Source organism: Rutidosis leptorrhynchoides, chromosome 8 (assembly GCF_046630445.1).
Source record: "Rutidosis leptorrhynchoides isolate AG116_Rl617_1_P2 chromosome 8, CSIRO_AGI_Rlap_v1, whole genome shotgun sequence".
Lineage (NCBI taxonomy): Eukaryota > Viridiplantae > Streptophyta > Magnoliopsida > Asterales > Asteraceae > Rutidosis > Rutidosis leptorrhynchoides.
In genome coordinates, this window is record NC_092340.1 from 322,549,793 (window position 1) to 322,572,912 (window position 23,120).

Below are 23,120 nucleotides of genomic sequence, written 5' to 3' on the forward strand. Positions count from 1 at the left end.
TCAAGACGAGAAAGATGATCAGCGGCGAGATTTTCTGCTCCTCTTTTATCTCGGATTTCAATATCAAACTCTTGTAAGAGTAAGATCCAACGGATTAATCTTGGTTTAGCATCTTGTTTCGAAAATAGGTATCTAAGAGCAGAATGGTCGGTATAGACCACCGTTTTTGCTAGAACGAGATATGATCGAAATTTGTCAAACGCAAAGACAATAGCAAGGAGTTCTTTTTCAGTAGTTGTATAGTTCATTTGTGCTCCTTGTAACGTCTTACTAGCATAATATATAGGTTGAAATCATTTTTCAATCCTTTGTCCTAAAATGGCTCCCATTGCAAAATCACTTGCATCGCACATTAGTTCAAATGGTAGATTCCAATTTGGTGTTATCATGATCGGCGCATTAGTGAGTTTCTCTTTAAGAATATTAAAAGATTTGATACACTCATCTGAAAAGATGAATGGAGCATCCTTTTCTAGGAGTTTATTCATAGGAGTGGCAATTTTAGAAAAATCTTTTATGAAACGTCGGTAAAAACCGGCATGCCCTAGAAAACTCCTAACTCCTCTAACATTGGTGGGATGTGGAAGTTTAGCAATTACATCTACTTTAGCTCTATCCACTTCAATTCCTTCTTTTGAAATTTTATGTCCTAGAACGATGCCTTCTTTAACCATGAAATGGCATTTCTCCCAATTAAGTACTAGATTTGATTGTTCGCATCTAATAAGCATTCGTTCCAGATTAACTAGACATGATTCAAATGTATCACCGAAGACTGAAAAGTCATCCATGAAAACTTCCATGCATTCTTCTATCATGTCGTGAAAAATCGCCATCATACACCTTTGAAAGGTTGCAGGGGCGTTGCAAAGTCCAAATGGCATGCATTTGTAAGCAAAAGTACTATAAGGGCACGTGAATGTGGTTTTCTCTTGATCTTCGGGTGCTATTGGAATTTGAAAATATCCGGAAAATCCATCTAGAAAACAATAGTAACTATTTCCGGCTAATCTTTCCAACATTTGATCAATAAAAGGTAAGGGAAAGTGATCTTTTCTGGTGGCGTCATTTAATTTTCTATAATCAATACACACGCGCCATCCTGTTATAGTCCTAGTAGGAATAAGCTCATTTTTCTCATTTGTAATGACAGTCATGCCACCCTTCTTAGGCACGCATTGAACTGGGCTTACCCATTGACTATCAGAGATTGGATATATCAAACCTGCATCTAGCAGTTTAATAATCTCTTTCTTAACTACATCTTGCATATTAGGATTTAGTCTTCGTTGGCGTTGCACATACGTTTTATGACCTTCTTCCATAAGGATTTTATGTGTGCAATACGAAGGACTTATTCCTTTAATATCATGAATCTTCCATGCAATGGCTGGTTTATGAGCTTTCAACACAGAAATGAGTTGTGATTTCTCATTTTCAGTAAGAGAAGACGATATTATTACAAGTAATTCAAATTCACCATGTAAATAAGCGTATTCCAAATGGTTTGGAAGTGGCTTTAACTCTAATTTCGGAGGTTCTTCTATCGATGATTTGTATCGATATCTGTCTTCTTCTTTTAGCATTTGGATTTCTTCTGTTGTTGGTTCATATCCATTAGCTATTAGTGTATCTAACATTTCAGCTTCATCAATTTGTTCTGTTCCTTCTCCTAAAGAACATTCTCCTGTTCCTTGTAATTCTGTAAATTCTTCTAATAATTCTGCATGTGCATCTATAGTTTGAATATAATAACATGTATCATCTGCAGATTGCGGTTGTTGCATTGCTCTATCAACTGAAAAGGTAACACTCTCGTCCTCTATACTTAGGGTCAGTTTCTTACCGAACACGTCTATCATTGCTTTAGCCGTGTTTAAGAATGGTCTTCCTAATATGAGAGGAACTTGAGAATCTTCTTCCATGTCCAAAACAACAAAATCTACTGGAAATACTAAAGTACCAACTTTAACTAGCATGTTCTCCATTATCCCTCTAGGACATTTTATTGATCGATCGGCTAGTTGTATGCTTATTCTTGTTGGTTTCAATTCTCCAAGGTCTAGTTTAGCGTATAGTGAATACGGCATTAAATTTATACTAGCACCTAAATCTGCTAATGCTTCTATTGAACTAAGACTACCCAGAAAACATGGAATTGTGAAACTTCCTGGATTAGATAGTTTTTCTGGTATCTTATTCAACAGTACTGCTGAACAATTAGCATTCATAGTAACAGCCGAGAGTTCTTCCATTTTCTTTCTATTCGTGATCAGATCTTTCAAGAATTTAGCATATCTAGGCATTCCTGAAATCACATCAATGAAAGGAAGATTTACATTTATCTGTTTAAACATATCCAAGAATTTGGATTGCTCGGCTTCAAGTTTCTCTTTCTTCATTTTACTCGGGTAAGGAAGTGGTGGTTGGTATGGTTTAACATAAGGTTTATCCTTAACTTTGTTATCTTCATTAACCTTCTCAACTACCGGTTCTTTTTTCTTATCTTGATCAGGTTGTGGTTCTTGTGGAGTAGGAATAGCTTCATCAGAAGTTACAGGTATTTCAGGTGGTTTAAATATTGTACCACTTCTTGTGGTAATGGCTTTAGCTGTTTCATTCCGGGGGTTAGCATTTGTATCACTATGTAGACTTCCCAGTTTTCTTTCACCTATTAATCTTGCTAGGTTACTTACTTCTTGTTCCAGATTTTGAATAGAAGCTTGTTGATTTCTAAATGCTTGAGCATTTTGTTCATTGGTTTGTTTTTGAGATGTGAAAAACTGCGTTTGAGTTTCAACTAGCTTCGTCATCATATCTTCTAAATTTGGCTTTTTATCATCGGTTTGTTGTGGTGGTTTGTTTTGAAAATTAGGTCTTTGCTGATTGTAATTATTGTTGGATACGTGTTGATTGCTAGGACCTTGTTGGTTGTTGTATGGAATATGTCGGTTATAGTTCTGATTTTGATTGTAAATAGGTCTTGGCGGTTGATAATTATTCTGATAATTATTTCCAGGCCTTTGGTTTATGTATGAAATATTCTCTCTTTGTTCCATTGTTAATTCAATACTGAGACAATCTTTTGTCAAATGTGGTCCTCCACACTGCTCACAACTAATTCGTATTGAGTGAATATCCTTAGTCATCTTTTCCATTCGTCTCTCGACAGTATCTATCTTTGCGGAAATGGAATCTAAGTCATGGCTAGAATCGGCTCTAGCTGCTTTAGATGATCTAACGATATCTTTTTCTTGGTGCCACTCATGTGAGTGGGAAGCAGTGTTATCAATAATTTTGTAAGCATCAGTTTCTGTTTTCTTCATAATAGAACCAACAGCTGCTATATCGATGTCTTTTCTTGTAGTGATGTCGCATCCTTGGTAGAATATTTGTACTATTTGACAGGTGTCTAAACCATGTTGCGGACATCCTCTTAATAACTTTCCAAATCTTGTCCACGCCTCATATAGAGTTTCATTTGGCTTCTGTATGAACGTAACAATTTCTCCTTGAATTCTTACGGCTTTAGATGCAGGAAAGAATTGTTTAAGAAAATTTTCAACTAAAACGTCCCATGTATCAATCGCCCCTTCAGGTAACGATTCCAACCAATCTTTGGCTTCTCCCTTTAAAGTCCAGGGAAATAACATGAGATATATCTGTTCATCCTCAACTTCTCTTATTTTAAATAGAGTGCAGATCCTATTAAAGGTACGAAGATGTTCATTTGGATCTTCCTTTGGTGCACCACTAAATTGGCATTGATTAGTCACCATGTGTAGAATTTGTCCTTTGATTTCATAATCTGGCGCATTAATGTCTGGATGAGTAATTGCGTGACCTTGGCCAGTGCGTTTAGCTCTCATTCGGTCTTCCATACTTAATGGTTCTGTTACTTCCATAATTGAATTTGTTGAATCAGAATCACTAGAGGATTCTGATTTAATGGTTCGTTCCTCAACAATCTCTGTTTGAATGATTGGTGGTTCCGGAGGAAAATTTAATGGTTCAGGATCTATGAATCGTCCCTGAATATTCTCCGGATTCTCAATTGTGAGGTCGGGTTCAAAAAATGGATTATCAACGGCGACAATATTAGTTAGATGTCTTGATCTAGTTACAGGTGGTGAACGTACAAAAGGTGATGAACGTCTTGCTCGGTGCATTCACTGAATATCCTATTAGTTTTTAAAAGGAAAGAAAAATTATAATAAGTTATCCAATCAATAGACTTTTTCTGATTTTTCCCACGTTTCGAATAGTCAAAAGATGCAGCAGAGGGGCATGATTCGTTTGGTCTCAATATAATTGAGGACTGTTTGGCTCCAATAACCCGGTCCACGTACAAATCCAACTATTACTACGAACCAGAAAATTTTGATGTCTATCAATTTAACTACTTAAAATAAATTTTCGTAATTTTAAGAAATTTAGATAAGAAGTAGAATAAAAATCTATGTCCTAAAAACTAGAATAGCGAGAAATAAGAAAGAAAAAGAGTGCGTCGAAAAAAGATCGAAAAAGAAAAATAAGAAAGAAAAATAAAAGGCGACGGAAAAATAAAAGAAACTTATAAAACTTAAAAACACTTGACTAACCCAACCTTATCACTACAACTAACTTAAAATTATAATCGCAAATTAAGATTACTAATTGGAATGATAATTGATACATAGGTAAAAGGTGTCTAAAAATATTAAGGCTTATAGGAAAAACTATATTCCAAATGGCAATATCTTAAAAAGGTACTAAAACTTAAAAAGGCGTCGCAAAATTCTAAAGCACCTAAATCTTAGTCTAAAGAAAAAGCACTTAAGGGATTTTACGGCAAAGCCTAAAAATCTAGAAGTAAAAATAACTATGGCAAAAACTATGTTTAAAACTAAATATGAGCTAAAAATACAAATATTACGCTAAAACGATTAAAAAGGGACAAAATATAAAAATATACAAAAAGTTGTAAAAAGTACAATTTTTATAAAAATATTATTTTTATATTATTTATTTAATAAAACTATTAATTTTAAACTTTAAATAAACTAATTAAACATAAAAATACAAATTAAATATAAAAACTAAACTTAAATTATATAATATATAACCCTAATTAGGGTTTAAATATATTAATAATAATAATTACCCGTAATTAATGCAGGCTGCAGTCAACTGTGACGTGTCAGACGGGCTCATGCGATCGCATTAACAAGATGCATATATAAGAATATCCCCATCATTCCGGGACACCCTTCGGATATGATATAAATTTCGAAGTACTAAAGCATCCGGTACTTTGGATGGGGTTTGTTAGGCCCAATAGATCTATCTTTAGGATTCGCGTCAATTAAGGTGTCTGTTCCCTAATTCTTAGATTACCAGACTTAATAAAAAGGGGCATATTCGATTTCGATGATTCAACCATAGAATGTAGTTTCACGTACTTGTGTCTATTTTGTAAATCATTTATAAAACCTGCATGTATTCTCATCCCAAAAATATTAGATTTTAAAAGTGGGACTATAACTCACTTTCACAGATTTTTACTTCGTCGGGAAGTAAGACTTGGCCACTGGTCGATTCACGAACCTATAACAAATATGTACATATATATCAAAGTATATTCAAAATATATTTACAACACTTTTAATATATTTTGATGTTTTAAGTTTATTAAGTCAGCTGTCTTCGTTAGTAACCTTCAACTAGTTGTCCAACGTTAGATGTACAGAAAAAAAAATTGATATATATTATCTTGAATCAATCCACGACCCAGTGTATACACGTCTCAGGCTAGATCACAACTCAAAGTATATATATTTTTGGAATCAACCTCAACCCTGTATAGCTAACTCCCACATTACTGCATATAGAGTGTCTATGGTTGTTCCAAATAATATATACACATGGGTCGATATGATATGTCAAAACATTTGCATACGTGTCTATGGTATCCCAAGATTACATAATATATTAGAATACATGTATAATACAATATAAGTTAGCTAGGATATGATTAATATAGATTTGTTACCAATTTTCACGTTGCTACAACAAGAAAAATTATCCAATCTTGTTTTACCCATAACTTCTTCATTTTAAATCCGTTTTGAGTGAATTAAATTGCTATGGTTTCATATTGAACTCTATTTTATGAATATAAACAGAAAAAGTATAGGTTTATAGTCGGAAATTGATGTTAAAGCTAAGGGGTATAAAATACTATTAAATTTTACAAGGAAATACTATTAAATACGATACAATTTTACACAAGATATTTATTTATTTATAGAATGGATATACTTAAACCTTGCTACAACACTTATAGGCAGTGTACCTAATCGTACAGTAGTGTAGTTTTTAGTAAGTCCGGTTCGTTCCACATGGAAAATCTTTAAACAAAGCTTAACGCTATATTAGTTTACTTTTATAAAAATACAAATGTATATATAAGTAATATTATTATTATAAAGGAGGGTTTTTACCGTTTAATGACCGGTTTGTCGATTTTAAAAACTTTAGTTGCAGTTAAAACAAAATGTAAAATATTAAATAAATAAAAGACTTAATTTAAAGCGTAAAGTAAATAACGATAATGAAATTGCGAATAATAAAAGTGCGATAAAATAAACTTGCGATAATTAAAAAATACGATAATTAAAAGTGCAATTAAATATAATAATAAAAATGCGATAATTAGAAGTGCAATTAAATATAAAATAAAGGAAATTAAATATGAAATAAAAGAATTATGCTTATTTAAACTTCCGTAATCATGATGTTTGACGTGTTGATTTTAGTTTTATGCCCATGGGTTAATTGTCCTTTGTCCTGGATTATTTAATATGTTCGTTTGGTTTTTGTCCATAACAGTCCATCAGTCATAAATATAAAGTGCGAGTGTCCTTGTCAAATTATCCTTATACCCGAAGTTTAAATATTTCAACTAATTGGGGACTTAAACTGTAACAAGATTTTAATACTTTGTTTAATAATTACACCAGGATGTCGATTGAGTGTAACCCAAGGTTTTAATACTTTGTTATCAATTATGCCAATTGTCCTTGTACATAATTTCACCCCTGTTTTAATAATTCTAGTGGCTTTTAATCCATTCCCGTATCCGGTTAAATGAACGATTATTTGTACATATAAATACCCCGTCCATCGTGTCCGATCGAGTGTAAATGGTTATTTATAGGGACGCCCAATTGTAAATCTTTATATTAACATTAATAAACTATCATTTAGTTAAACAAATATAAAGCCCATTAATATCCCATAGTCTAATTTTCACAAGTGTCGTTCTTTTGTCCAAACCCCAATTATGGTACAAAGCCCAATTACCCAATTTTAGTAATTAGCCCAACATCATGATTACTTCGGATTAAATAAGCATAATAATAACTTAGCTACGAGACATTAAATTAAAAAGGTTGAACATAACTTACAATGATTAAAAATAGCGTAGCGTTACACGGACAGAATTTCGACTTACACCCTTACAACATTCGCTAACATACCCTTATTATTAGAATTATAATTAAAATTAAAATTAAAATATAAATTATAAATATAAATATTACGTATGAATGGAGAAGAGAAAGATATGTTTTTGTGGTGCACCAAACTGCGAATTTATAGGAGATGTGGCCTGACTTTTCATGCCATGCGATCGCATGGACTTTCTTCTTCCTGGCCATGCGATCGCATGGCCAGCTGGGAGAGCTCACATGTTGCTTGTTTCCTTGTGCCGACGTTTTATAAATATAATATAATATATATATTAATTTTAAGAATTAATTATATATTATATTATATTCATATGCATAGTTGACTTGTAATTTTTAGTCCGTTGCGTCGAGCGTTGAGAGTTGACTCTGGTCCCGGTTCCGGATTTTCGAACGTCCTTGCGTAAAATTTAATATCTTGTACTTTGCGTTTTGAATCTTGTACTCTTGTAATTTTGAGACGTTTCTTATCAATAATTGGAACCTCATTGATTGTATTTTGTACTTTTGAGCTTTTTGGTCGTTTGCGTCTTCAATTCGTCGAATCTGTCTTTTGTCTTCACCTTTTATTATTTAAACGAATATCACTTGTAAATAGAACAGTTGCAACTAAAAGCTTGTCTTTCTTGAGGAATAATGCTATGAAATATATGTTCATTTTTAGCATTATCAAATAATAAGTTACAAGTCGTTTTTGTAAAGGTAGTCATTTCAGTCGAAAGAACGACGCCTAGATGACCATTTTAGAAAACATACTTCCACTTTGAGTTTAACCATGATTTTTGGATATAGTTTCATGTTCATAAGAAAAATCATTTTCCCCGAAGAACAACTTTTAAATCAAAGTTTATCATAGTTTTTAATTAACTAACCCAAAACAGCCCGTGGTGTAACTACGACGGCGTAAATCCGATTTTACGGTGTTTTTCGTGTTTCCAGGTTTTAAATCATTAAGTTAGCATATCATATAGATATAGAACATGTGTTTAGTTGATTTTAAAAGTCAAGTTAGAAGGATTAACTTTTGTTTGCGAACAAGTTTAGAATTAACTAAACTATGTTCTAGTGATTACAAGTTTAAACCTTCGAATAAGATAGTTTTATATGTATGAATCGAATGATGTTATGAACATCATTACTACCTCAAATTTTCTGGATAAAGCTACTGGAAATGAGAAAAATGGATCTAGCTTCAAAGGATCCTTGGATGGCTTGAAAGTTCTTGAAGCAGAATCATGACACGAAAACAGTTCAAGTAAGATTTTCACTCGAAATAAGATTGTTATAGTTATAGAAATTGAATCAAAGTTTGAATATGAGTATTACCTTGTATTAGAAATATATCTTACTGTAAATAAGAAAGATTTCTTGAGGTTGGATGATCACTCTACAAGATTGGAAGTAAGCTAGCAAACTTGGAAGTATTCTTGATTTTATGAAACTAGAACTTGTAGAATTTATGAAGAACACTTAGAACTTGAAGATAGAACTTGAGAGAGATCAATTAGATGAAGAAAATTGAAGAATGAAAGTGTTTGTAGGTGTTTTTGGTCGTTGGTGTATGGATTAGATATAAAGGATATGTAATTTTGTTTTCATGTAAATAAGTCATGAATGATTACTCATATTTTTGTAATTTTATGAGATATTTCATGCTAGTTGCCAAATGATGGTTCCCACATGTGTTAGGTGACTCACATGGGCTGCTAAGAGCTGATCATTGGAGTGTATATACCAATAGTACATACATCTAAAAGCTGTGTATTGTACGAGTATGAATACGGGTGCATACGAGTAGAATTGTTGATGAAACTGAACGAGGATGTAATTGTAAGCATTGTTGTTAAGTAGAAGTATTTTGATAAGTGTCTTGAAGTCTTTCAAAAGTGTATGAATACATATTAAAACACTACATGTATATACATTTTAACTGAGTCGTTAAGTCATCGTTAGTCGTTACATGTAAGTGTTGTTTTGAAACCTTTAGGTTAACGATCTTGTTAAATGTTGTTAACCCAATGTTTATAATATAAAATGAGATTTTAAATTATTATATTATCATGATATTATGATGTACGAATATCTCTTAATATGATATATATACATTAAATGTCGTTACAACGATAATCGTTACATATATGTCTCGTTTCAAAATCATTAAGTTAGTAGTCTTGTTTTTACATATGTAGTTCATTATTAATATACTTAATGATATGTTTACTTATCATAATATCATGTTAACTATATATATAACTATATATATGTCATCATATAGTTTTTACAAGTTTTAACGTTCGTGAATCACCGGTCAACTTGGGTGGTCAATTGTCTATATGAAACCTATTTCAATTAATCAAGTCTTAACAAGTTTGATTACTTAATATGTTGGAAACACTTAATCATGTAAATAACAATTTCATTTAATATATATATAAACATGGAAAAGTACGGGTCACTACAGTACCTACCAGTTAAATAAATTTCGTCCCGAAATTTTAAGCAGTTGGAGGTGTTGACGTATCTTCTGGAAATAAATGCGGGTATTTCTTCTTCATCTGATCTTCTCGTTCCCAGGTGAACTCGGGTCCTCTACGAGCATTCCATCGAACCTTAACAATTGGTATCTTGTTTTGCTTAAGTCTTTTAACCTCATGATCCATTATTTCGACGGGTTCTTCAATGAATTGAAGTTTTTCGTTGATTTGGATTTCATCTAACGGAATAGTGAGATCTTCTTTAGCAAAACATTTCTTCAAATTCGAGACATGAAAAGTGTTATGTACAGCCGCGAGTTGTTGAGGTAACTCAAGTCGGTAAGCTACTGGTCCGACACGATCAATAATCTTAAATGGTCCGATATACCTTGGATTTAATTTCCCTCGTTTACCAAATCGAACAACACCTTTCCAAGGTGCAATTTTAAGCATGACCATCTCTCCAATTTCAAATTCTATATCTTTTCTTTTAATGTCAGCGTAGCTCTTTTGTCGACTTTGGGCGGTTTTCAACCGTTGTTGAATTTGGATGATCTTCTCAGTAGTTTCTTGTATTATCTCCGGACCCGTAATCTGTCTATCCCCCACTTCACTCCAACAAATCGGAGACCTGCACTTTCTACCATAAAGTGCTTCAAACGGCGACATCTCAATGCTTGAATGGTAGCTGTTGTTGTAGGAAAATTCTGCTAACGGTAGATGTCGATCCCAACTGTTTCCGAAATCAATAACACATGCTCGTAGCATGTCTTCAAGCGTTTGTATCGTCCTTTCGCTCTGCCCATCAGTTTGTGGATGATAGGCAGTACTCATGTCTAGACGAGTTCTTAATGTTTGCTGTAATGTCTGCCAGAATCTTGAAATAAATCTGCCATCCCTATCAGAGATAATAGAGATTGGTATTCCATGTCTGGAGACGACTTCCTTCAAATACAGTCGTGCTAACTTCTCCATCTTGTCATCTTCTCTTATTGGCAGGAAGTGTGCTGATTTGGTGAGACGATCAACTATTACCCAAATAGTATCAAAACTACTTGTAGTCCTTGGCAATTTAGTGATGAAATCCATGGTAATGTTTTCCCATTTCCATTCCGGGATTTCGGGTTGTTGAAGTAGACCTGATGGTTTCTGATGCTCAGCTTTGACCTTAGAACACGTCAAACATTCTCCTACGTATTTAGCAACATCGGCTTTCATACCCGGCCACCAAAAATGTTTCTTGAGATCCTTGTACATCTTCCCCGTTCCAGGATGTATTGAGTATCTGGTTTTATGAGCTTCTCTAAGTACCATTTCTCTCATATCTCCAAATTTTGGTACCCAAATCCTTTCAGCCCTATACCGGGTTCCGTCTTCTCGAATATTAAGATGCTTCTCCGATCCTTTGGATATTTCATCCTTTAAATTTCCCTCTTTTAAAACTCCTTGTTGCGCCTCCTATTAATTGAACAGTTAAAAGAAAAATTGAGGGTCGTCATAGTTAAGTATTAAATATCATAAAAATACTTGAAGGGCAAAAACAGAGGAGTGGTTAAGTGTGCATAATCTTAAACGAGTGGTTATGGGTTCAAGTCCCACCCCATCTTCCTTCTCTCCTTAATTTTATATTTTACTTTTCATCTTTTAATTACACTTTTTCTTTATTTTTTCATAATTCACCCTTAATGTTTGATATTTTTAATTCAATCTTGTCATTCTCATTTTTTTTTAAAAAAAATTCTCTTTCTAATCTTATCTTTCTTACAATATATTATGACTTCTTTAATTTTTTCTTTACCACTTTTTTATTATTTCATTTAAATTTTTTTTTTTACTTCTTTTTCTCTCTCTTAATTTACATTTTTTTTACTATTCGTACACTTTACTATTAAATAACAAGAATATTCCGATTATGTTACTTTTAGCTATTTTAATTATTGATTTAAAACATATTTCTTCTTTGATTTTGTTAGGGTTATTAGTATCTAAATATCTAATTTAAAACATAAGTTATGTACAACGAAATCTTACTAATTTACGTTATATATAAATTAATGAGGGGTCCGTCGTCGCAGCGCGCGACTGACCCCAAAACATGTTGAAATAGATTATGAAATGTGAGTATTTATATTAAAATAAACGAGTCGTCCGATCAACGCATTGTAGCACTAAAGTTATTGCGGTAATGTTTCCGAGTTGTCTAAACATTTGATAATGTTTTTTCCGTTTGGTGTAACGTGAGTTTTAAATTGTTTTAATTTTCAATGTGTTTATAAAATTTTACGTATTTTATCGTAATTGTTGCATTGATGATAATTTAATTATATATTTGTGTGTAATTCAATTGTTGCATTGATTGATAATAAATTGTCTCAACATAAAAAAATTATTTCAAAAAGCTGTGTATTGTACGAGTACGAATACGGGTGCATACGAGTAGAATTGTTGATGAAACTGAACGAGGATGTAATTGTAAGCATTGTTGTTAAGTAGAAGTATTTTGATAAGTGTCTTGAAGTCTTTCAAAAGTGTATGAATACATATTAAAACACTACATGTATATACATTTTAACTGAGTCGTTAAGTCATCGTTAGTCGTTACATGTAAGTGTTGTTTTGAAACCTTTAGGTTAACGATCTTGTTAAATGTTGTTAACCCAATGTTTATAATATAAAATGAGATTTTAAATTATTATATTATCATGATATTATGATGTACGAATATCTCTTAATATGATATATATACATTAAATGTCGTTACAACGATAATCGTTACATATATGTCTCGTTTCAAAATCATTAAGTTAGTAGTCTTGTTTTTACATATGTAGTTCATTATTAATATACTTAATGATATGTTTACTTATCATAATATCATGTTAACTATATATATAACTATATATATGTCATCATATAGTTTTTACAAGTTTTAACGTTCGTGAATCACCGGTCAACTTGGGTGGTCAATTGTCTATATGAAACCTATTTCAATTAATCAAGTCTTAACAAGTTTGATTACTTAATATGTTGGAAACACTTAATCATGTAAATAACAATTTCATTTAATATATATATAAACATGGAAAAGTACGGGTCACTACAGTACCTACCAGTTAAATAAATTTCGTCCCGAAATTTTAAGCAGTTGGAGGTGTTGACGTATCTTCTGGAAATAAATGCGGGTATTTCTTCTTCATCTGATCTTCTCGTTCCCAGGTGAACTCGGGTCCTCTACGAGCATTCCATCGAACCTTAACAATTGGTATCTTGTTTTGCTTAAGTCTTTTAACCTCATGATCCATTATTTCGACGGGTTCTTCAATGAATTGAAGTTTTTCGTTGATTTGGATTTCATCTAACGGAATAGTGAGATCTTCTTTAGCAAAACATTTCTTCAAATTCGAGACATGAAAAGTGTTATGTACAGCCGCGAGTTGTTGAGGTAACTCAAGTCGGTAAGCTACTGGTCCGACACGATCAATAATCTTAAATGGTCCGATATACCTTGGATTTAATTTCCCTCGTTTACCAAATCGAACAACACCTTTCCAAGGTGCAATTTTAAGCATGACCATCTCTCCAATTTCAAATTCTATATCTTTTCTTTTAATGTTAGCGTAGCTCTTTTGTCGACTTTGGGCGGTTTTCAACCGTTGTTGAATTTGGATGATCTTCTCAGTAGTTTCTTGTATTATCTCCGGACCCGTAATCTGTCTATCCCCCACTTCACTCCAACAAATCGGAGACCTGCACTTTCTACCATAAAGTGCTTCAAACGGCGACATCTCAATGCTTGAATGGTAGCTGTTGTTGTAGGAAAATTCTGCTAACGGTAGATGTCGATCCCAACTGTTTCCGAAATCAATAACACATGCTCGTAGCATGTCTTCAAGCGTTTGTATCGTCCTTTCGCTCTGCCCATCAGTTTGTGGATGATAGGCAGTACTCATGTCTAGACGAGTTCCTAATGTTTGCTGTAATGTCTGCCAGAATCTTGAAATAAATCTGCCATCCCTATCAGAGATAATAGAGATTGGTATTCCATGTCTGGAGACGACTTCCTTCAAATACAGTCGTGCTAACTTCTCCATCTTGTCATCTTCTCTTATTGGCAGGAAGTGTGCTGATTTGGTGAGACGATCAACTATTACCCAAATAGTATCAAAACTACTTGTAGTCCTTGGCAATTTAGTGATGAAATCCATGGTAATGTTTTCCCATTTCCATTCCGGGATTTCGGGTTGTTGAAGTAGACCTGATGGTTTCTGATGCTCAGCTTTGACCTTAGAACACGTCAAACATTCTCCTACAGTATTTAGCAACATCGGCTTTCATACCCGGCCACCAAAAATGTTTCTTGAGATCCTTGTACATCTTCCCCGTTCCAGGATGTATTGAGTATCTGGTTTTATGAGCTTCTCTAAGTACCATTTCTCTCATATCTCCAAATTTTGGTACCCAAATCCTTTCAGCCCTATACCGGGTTCCGTCTTCTCGAATATTAAGATGCTTCTCCGATCCTTTGGATATTTCATCCTTTAAATTTCCCTCTTTTAAAACTCCTTGTTGCGCCTCCTATTAATTGAACAGTTAAAAGAAAAATTGAGGGTCGTCATAGTTAAGTATTAAATATCATAAAAATACTTGAAGGGCAAAAACAGAGGAGTGGTTAAGTGTGCATAATCTTAAACGAGTGGTTATGGGTTCAAGTCCCACCCCATCTTCCTTCTCTCCTTAATTTTATATTTTACTTTTCATCTTTTAATTACACTTTTTCTTTATTTTTTCATAATTCACCCTTAATGTTTGATATTTTTAATTCAATCTTGTCATTCTCATTTTTTTTTAAAAAAAATTCTCTTTCTAATCTTATCTTTCTTACAATATATTATGACTTCTTTAATTTTTTCTTTACCACTTTTTTATTATTTCATTTAAATTTTTTTTTTTACTTCTTTTTCTCTCTCTTAATTTACATTTTTTTTACTATTCGTACACTTTACTATTAAATAACAAGAATATTCCGATTATGTTACTTTTAGCTATTTTAATTATTGATTTAAAACATATTTCTTCTTTGATTTTGTTAGGGTTATTAGTATCTAAATATCTAATTTAAAACATAAGTTATGTACAACGAAATCTTACTAATTTACGTTATATATAAATTAATGAGGGGTCCGTCGTCGCAGCGCGCGACTGACCCCAAAACATGTTGAAATAGATTATGAAATGTGAGTATTTATATTAAAATAAACGAGTCGTCCGATCAACGCATTGTAGCACTAAAGTTATTGCGGTAATGTTTCCGAGTTGTCTAAACATTTGATAATGTTTTTTCCGTTTGGTGTAACGTGAGTTTTAAATTGTTTTAATTTTCAATGTGTTTATAAAATTTTACGTATTTTATCGTAATTGTTGCATTGATGATAATTTAATTATATATTTGTGTGTAATTCAATTGTTGCATTGATTGATAATAAATTGTCTCAACATAAAAAAATTATTTCAAAAAGTTAAACAGATATAATTGTACTTATTTTGCTTAAATACCGTTGTTACGTTTTTTTTGGTAAGTCTCAAATTAGTTATCTTAAATGAAGTCTCAAATTAATTGTTCTAAATGAAAATGATTATTAAATTAAAATATTAAAAGGAAATAAATAATGTAACACTTAAATAGATTGCCATATCGTCGTTGAGGGAACATTAGAATCCAATTGCGTACATAACACAAACGAGAGTATTTGAGACCGGACTCGACATGTTCAATTCGGTGGTATCTTTTATGTTTACGTTTGGTTAGAATGTAATGTTTTGATTTAGATGGTTGCTAATCTTCCGTTGCGATTCGTAGATTGGTTACCTTTTGGTTAAGTCGTTTTCTTACTAGGTTGATGGCCGTTTCGTTTGTTGCTTTTTGGTTGTTGCTAATGTTGTGTGCTTTTGTTTAGTTTGTTTTTTAGTTTAGTTAAGTAGTTCGATGTATGTATGTTTAAGGATTTTCATTTTTTCGATGAACTTCGTTTTTATTAATAAAAAGACTTTTCGTTTTCTCGCAAAAAAAAAATTAATTTAATGTTTATTAAATCTCAATTGCTATGAGGATAATGCACGAGTTTTTGATCTTCTTCGTTAGTATAGAGTTTGTTAGCATAGTTAGATTGTTTGTTTCGTTTTGGTTACTTCCATGCTTTTAGTTTATTTGTTTTGTTTGTTTGTTTGGTTCGCGATGAGACTTAATTATAGTTAGCCTTTGTTCGGTTCGTTTCGAACTTCGCTGTGTTTTATGATTGTATCTTATTCTTTTTTTTTCTCCAAAAAAGAGTTTTAACTATAAAGTTTTTATTTTTTAGCTAAAAAAAGTTCCCAATTCCTATACTAATCCCAATTTCGACGCGAACTAAATACTACCTCTGTCTCATCTTAAGTGTCCATCTTTTCAAAGTGTTCACTTAATGTATCAACCAATTAAAAAAGGTTATTCTGGAGAGAAAAGATTTCTGATTGGTGGAGAATAAAGTTTGTGGAATTTTTCAAAAACTTTGTGAAAAAAGTAACGGGACACTTATAGTGGAACGGATTAAGTATGAATGAAGTAATAGAAAATAAACACGTGGGAAGATGGTAAGGCACGTGTGTGGGGTCACCAGGTAGGAAAAGGACGGGTACTGCGTTACCGCTTTTTGTCCATGTGATCTTTATTCTATGTCACAAGATGTATTACTATTAAATACTAAATAATAGTCACACTAATTATCAAAATTACTCCTTTTTTTTTTTTTTTTTTTTTTTTTTTTTTTTTTTGTTGGCAAAAAACAGAAATTAAATTAATATGAATTTTCACAAAAATGTGAAAAAAAAACATCAATTACAAACTGCATCACATGGATTTACAATTAGACATATCCACGCAATTCAACACATAAACTAGCAAACATACAACTTACGGGGACCATATAAACATCCACACACCTATAGCAACACAACTTCAGAGCCAAATTACACCCGAAGTGCTAGAACCAAGAAATACTTGCATAATAAAAGAAATTACAACTAAGGCCCAACACGAATACGACCCGTCAGACACCACTTTATACCTTGCATTCCATATAAACATCAAAATGACTTTATTCATAACAATTTACTCCGTAATTTAATTATTCCTAAACGAAATACACCACTTAAGAAAGAGGTGATACTCACACACTCTTTTTTGATCCATACACACTAGCTTACTAATATACCCTTACTTATGATAATGCAGGTTCAATTTCCTAGGTAAATTTAGGGATACAATTGTAAGTATTATGCCAAAAAGTGTGTATGGATCAAAAAAGAGTGTGTGAGTATCACCTCCGCTTAAGAAATGCTGATATTACACTTTATTTTATTATTTTTTTATAATTTTACTCATTACATTTTACTACATCTTATCATTATCTATTTATGGATATAAACAATTAAAATGAAACACGTTAAAAAGACTTACTGAACAATCAAATTGAGACGTAGAAAATACTCCGTAATATAATATTTATCAATCTGCCTATCACCTAATGTTATGTGAGAAATCCTTGAAGTTAAAAAGACATATATGCATACATGCGATGTGCCAATGACACATAACACACTTAGCTAGTGATGGGTGGATGCATCTTACCAAACAATAAAAAAGTCATGGTTTTAAGCCTCCAGACCCCATAGTTAAAAATGTCGAATATGTGATTTCTACATTAGTCAACATGAATAGACTAATCATTGGTACAAGACAAAAAGTAGTGTGAAACTACGTGAAACCTATATGGTCAAACCGAGTCAAGAAGTAGTTGGCCACGTTTTTACATAATAAAACCAAAATCCAGGGGCATATTCTAAACATCCCCTCTATATAAACTATCACTAAATGGACACCAAACATAACACTAACTAGTAGTAGTACTAACAACCACTGCAAAGTGCAAACCATCTTCTAAATACAAACATCAATTTTAAGATGGCTGGAGTTAGAAGATCAGGAGCAATTAAGACCGGAAGTATTATTCGATCAGTAACGGTTACTGGTCGTAGGATTCCGAAAAGAGGGCAAGTAAAGATTGGTATTGTATATGTATTAGCTCACTCGGTAGCTTCGTTGTTCTCTTCCAATAACGCTCGATCCTAAACGATAATCTTAGCCGTTGATCTTTTTGGTTAATCTTGTACTATCCCGCTTTCTCGTGGTTTTTTTATAGAGAAAGTAGTGTTGAGAGAGTAAGTTTGATTAATGTCGTATAGTATGTGTAATACATGTAATCAGTTTGAGAAATAAGAAAATATGTTACTGCAATTTTGAGTATTATGTACAATCCTAATTGGTTTGAGGTTTTGAATTGTTACAAGTTGTTCTTATATACACAATGTAGTAATTGATGGTATTATCTGTTGTATTCACGAATTTGTTTACTGAAAAAAGAATGATAAAAATAGGATTTTGTTAACGACAGCCTTTAGAATTGTCGTTAACGTGCATAAATTCATTGTACATTTGCATAACCGCCATCAAAAAATTAATGTCAACCACCAAGTACATTATAATAATATACGTTAACGACCGTCCTAAAAGTTGTCTTTAGCAAAATTTAAAAAGAGATAGGGATTATGGTTGGTCAACTATATCATATAGATTATGGTTGGTCAACTATATCATATAGTTACTTTATGTAGAAAGAGTTAAGAAATAAAACTAAACTGGGATTGTTACAACCGGAGAAAACAAGTAAACAAGATGGTATGACAGATTATAAATAAAAAAGCAAACAAAGGCAATAAAGGTTTGGCCGGAGGTTGCGTTAAACACAATTCCCTTAAAACAAGTGTGAGTCTGTTTTCCAGGATACGACGACCTAAAGCTGCATAAAGCCGGAGTAGAACTTGCCTGAAAATGTAGAGAATGAATGTGTTTTGCTGAAATTTTGTGTCTTTTAATTGAGGTAGGTGGTGTCTATTTATACATCAAAATGAATCAACAACTTGATTTACTTACTAAAAATAAGAATTCATAAACATGGAAATGATTGAGAGAATATCTTGGAAGTAAGTCACAGCTGGTGGGTCAACCAAACCCGCATAAATGGGTGGGTAACGGGTCATAAACAACTCCACGGGTTGAGTGCACGGCTGACCCAAAACACCTCTATTTTCTCTCCCTTTTCAGCATCAACCACCTTACTTTGAAGCACGAACCACTTCATAACTTTAGACCTGAAAGGTCGTCGAGCCGAGTTGTAATTTCTTTTTGCTTTAACGTCTATGTGACTATGTCTTTGTCTTATTTCATGTTACATGTATGAACTATTTAAATATATATTTTATGCGTTTTGATTTACGTTGGAATATTTCGCCCTCTCAGTACTATAGTTCAAGATCCGCCACTGAATTGGACAATTACAGTGTCACGAGACTACTATTATACGGAGTATACAACAATAACAATAACTAATAGGAGTAGGTATTAAAAAATTGAAATAATAACGAATATTATATTATTTTATACTTGGATATACTTAGATTTAGATAATAACAATTGTGAAGTACATAATTCACGAGACTTTTGTAACAAGGTGTCAAGTTTAAGGGTCCACGTGTTTCTAAGCTTTCATTCCACATCTGAGACTTATATAACCAAAATCTATATCTATATCTATATTCTATATCTATATTATATATAATAACAAATCAAGATTCAAAAAATTTAAATGAAGAAAAAAGGACCATTGAATTAAATATCATCTTTCAATAGTAACCATTAGATTACTTGATCAGTCAACATTTGTGTCTCTCCTCTATTTCAATTGTTGAGAACAAAACTACCCTACACTATTCCAGCCCCAAATGAAAATACGGGGTCTATCAAATCATATCTATTCCCAATCCATCCACTGACATTTAAAATTGAGAAAGAAAAACAAACGAAGCATTAGCAGGTACAATTAGGGTTCGTCAATGGCAAAGGCAGATCGATTAGCGATGCTGTAATTAATGGATGGCAAATACAATTAAACAAGAAAACTTCAATTTATGATAATCCATTCCTATTAATCCAGCGATATGTAAGTTACGATATATGATTACAAGCGGTGATGAAAAAATCTTTGAACCCTAATTTCTTTTCTTCCAAGCATTCTTATTACTGTGACATGCTCAGCGGATATGAAATTTTTCACATTTTATTGTTATTTACAATTACGATTATGCTATTTATTGATACAGGATATGTGACACCCCAATTGCATATTTATGATTAATTTTTTTTTATTGATATATGTAATTAATTGATTGCAGATGCTGAGAAAGTGAAAAAAAAGTTCGTTTCAGTAAGGTTGCATTGTTATGCCAATAACAGCCACATACTTTACTTACGATCTGATTAGCAAAGGAATAAATATAAATAATTTATGGTTTGAACGTATGTTGAATAGAAGGTATGGAATTTCAACTCATTAACTCCATTTCTCAACTAAAGTTTCTTCTATGAGTAATCACAATGGTAAGTGTAACTACGAGTACATGTTTAGTAATGAGCAACTCAAAAGGGTTGTATAACTGGGCGAAACGGGTTGGGTCAAACGCGGGTATTTTCTAGCATGATTAGCCAAACTGCTCCAAAAACTCATTGTCCAAGTTTATTAATTTTTCTATATACTGTTTTTAAGTATGCCACTTTAAGTCTCTTTAAATGTTTGTTATTTAATTAGTTTAGGCAACAAGTGGTTGGTGTTTATGAGATTGTGATGATGGATTATTACTGTGAGAGTTTGATTTTCGATTTCAGAAGTCAGAGCTCAAGGAGTCAGGGATATGCTTCAGTCATGTTGTAGAACTAATTTCCTTGTATACCAGCCTCCCTATTTTTGGTCGTTTGATTACCGTAAAACGACATCTTAACATCCAATTGCACAACTAACTATTATTGTAATTTAGTCTATATCTATTCTCCAATTCACTATCTTCCAGGAGTTTCTTCCACATACTCCACGACAAGCGATTGTTGATCAGAAATTGCAGGCATTTGATCAATGGCGTCTAAAAACAGGTACTTTTTACTTCAAGTTTTGGCTAGGTGAAACAATGTCATTCAATTTTTTTTTTTTTTTTCTAACATTTTTTTCCGGGCAGTATTTTCTAGAGTGTGGATTTGACGGCTTCATTTATAGATTTTGTAGTCGTTACATGTATATGTGCTCATATATCATTATGTTGTGGTCACACTATTTTTGCAGGCTTGCCTTTTCTTACCTTTTTAGTGTTGTTATTATCACAATTGTATATGTATATGCTACGTATTTGCTGGTGAATGTGAATCATAGAATTTCCTTCTTCCTTTAATCCCCTCATTTACAACAAAACATGTAGTTATTTGTATTTCTGGAACTCCAACAACTCACTGTTATTTGAACCCATATGTTGAAGAATTACAAACAATCAATAGGTGAGTAAGTAACCACATTAAACTCATATTTATAAATCTCATGCTTTTAATTGAATGAATACAGCTCCTATATTAACACAGCTCCTATATTAACACTCTTAATGAATTATGTTTTGTTAATACATATATACCATTAGTTTCTCCGTTTTGTTTCGCTTTGTGGTGTTTCTAATATCGTATCATGTATAATTCATATGGGTTGATTATTATTTTGTTGTAAAATAAGTCAATATCTCCACTTGGTGGTTGTTTTCAATTTCATTGAATTGGATACTAGCCTCAAGCAAATACATTTATTTTTCGTTTATTAAGATGTCTTTAGCTTCACATTTTTATGAATATGGTTTTACCGTAATAGGTGCAATTTGGATGTATTTAGACGTATTTAGATTGCTCTCAGATTTACTCATCTACTAAAAGGTAAGTAACTTGATTGGTTTAGCTTTATATTTCTTTAATTATATTTATAACATTTGCTAATTTCTATTATGTTTTGAAAATGATTTTGCTCTATGTCCTACTATGATGTTTGCATCAATTCCAATCCTTAATTCTTCATATTCTCTTGCTTTTACGACATGAAGACAGTGGAAAAAAATTGGTTGGGTTTGAGAACAAGTGCGACAAGTTGATTCCCAACTTACTCACAATTATCATCCATCTTCCATTTCTAAAAAGACGTGAACATCTCTTGAAACTGCTTATACCAGGTAATATTCTATAGGGTTTTATGTTAATACGTGTATGATCCTTTTATTCCGTGACTATGCATTTGCAGGAGGGGAAAAACTTAGTTGCGCCATTAGCACGTTGAATAGGAAACTTGATGGCGAAAAAGAGGCAGTTTTTGTACATTATATGCCATCTGCAAACTATTTTTTAACCAACACCATCCTTCAGTTTGTATATTGTTTCAAGGTACTATTTTTTTACGTTGCTGTAGAAATTAGGATCCATAGTTATTATGTTGTTCATGATATTTTGTTATATCGTTATGTTCATGTATGTGAAGTATCTTATGAGTTCTATAATTGTGGGTGAATATTTTGGATCCAATGACGGCTAACAAAAGGCAAGAAAGGTAGTAGAAGCTATAAGTGTTAATAATTTGGTTACCTCACCTCAAAGGGAAACCGTTACTCTGGGTAGTAGTTGTGTGACTTCATCGTTCGTAACGAATTTTCTGATAGCCTATTAGGTTTTAAGATTTCTGATTGATCCACAGTAACTAACAATTCAACGGCAAGGTGTGATTTTTTGTTGCTTCTTTACTTATTGTGGTGAATATTGTTAGATTTTGTTAACCGCTATTGATCTCTTACAAGGTTCCTTTGTTACAGCTGTTATTGGAGTCGTCCAGGGTAGTGACTACTTTGTTATTCCAACAGCTACGGTCAATGTAAGAGAAACTTTGTTAAATGCGATCTCTTTCAAAAGGATAGTACCAAATGCGTCGCAGCAGCGCGCGGCCGGTCTTTTGCTATTTTATAACATCTGGATGATTAAATGTACATAATATTTGGCATGCTGTAGAACTAATTTTGTAGTCATTTTAATATACTCTTATCATATATACAACTGAATGGTCATATACACTTATAAAATCATAAGAAAGAAGTTAAATCAAGAACAATAACTAATTTTGTATTTATTTTATATAGACAAAAT

General features: G+C 32.5%; 1 long non-coding RNA gene across 4 annotated transcripts; it reads left to right on the forward strand.

The window, feature by feature from the left end:
* Positions 1–19,927: 19,927 nt before the first annotated feature.
* On the forward strand, positions 19,928–23,045 carry LOC139862344 (uncharacterized). 4 transcript variants are annotated; one of them, XR_011764139.1, is made up of 4 exons: positions 19,928–20,073; positions 20,306–21,056; positions 21,811–22,162; positions 22,231–23,045. It is a non-coding gene; the product is annotated as an uncharacterized lncRNA (long non-coding RNA). The 4 variants fall into 4 exon arrangements; XR_011764138.1 differs by having other exon boundaries at positions 21,811–21,872; positions 22,037–23,045; XR_011764140.1 differs by having other exon boundaries at positions 20,306–20,445; positions 20,796–21,056; positions 21,811–23,045.
* Positions 23,046–23,120: the final 75 nt, after the last annotated feature.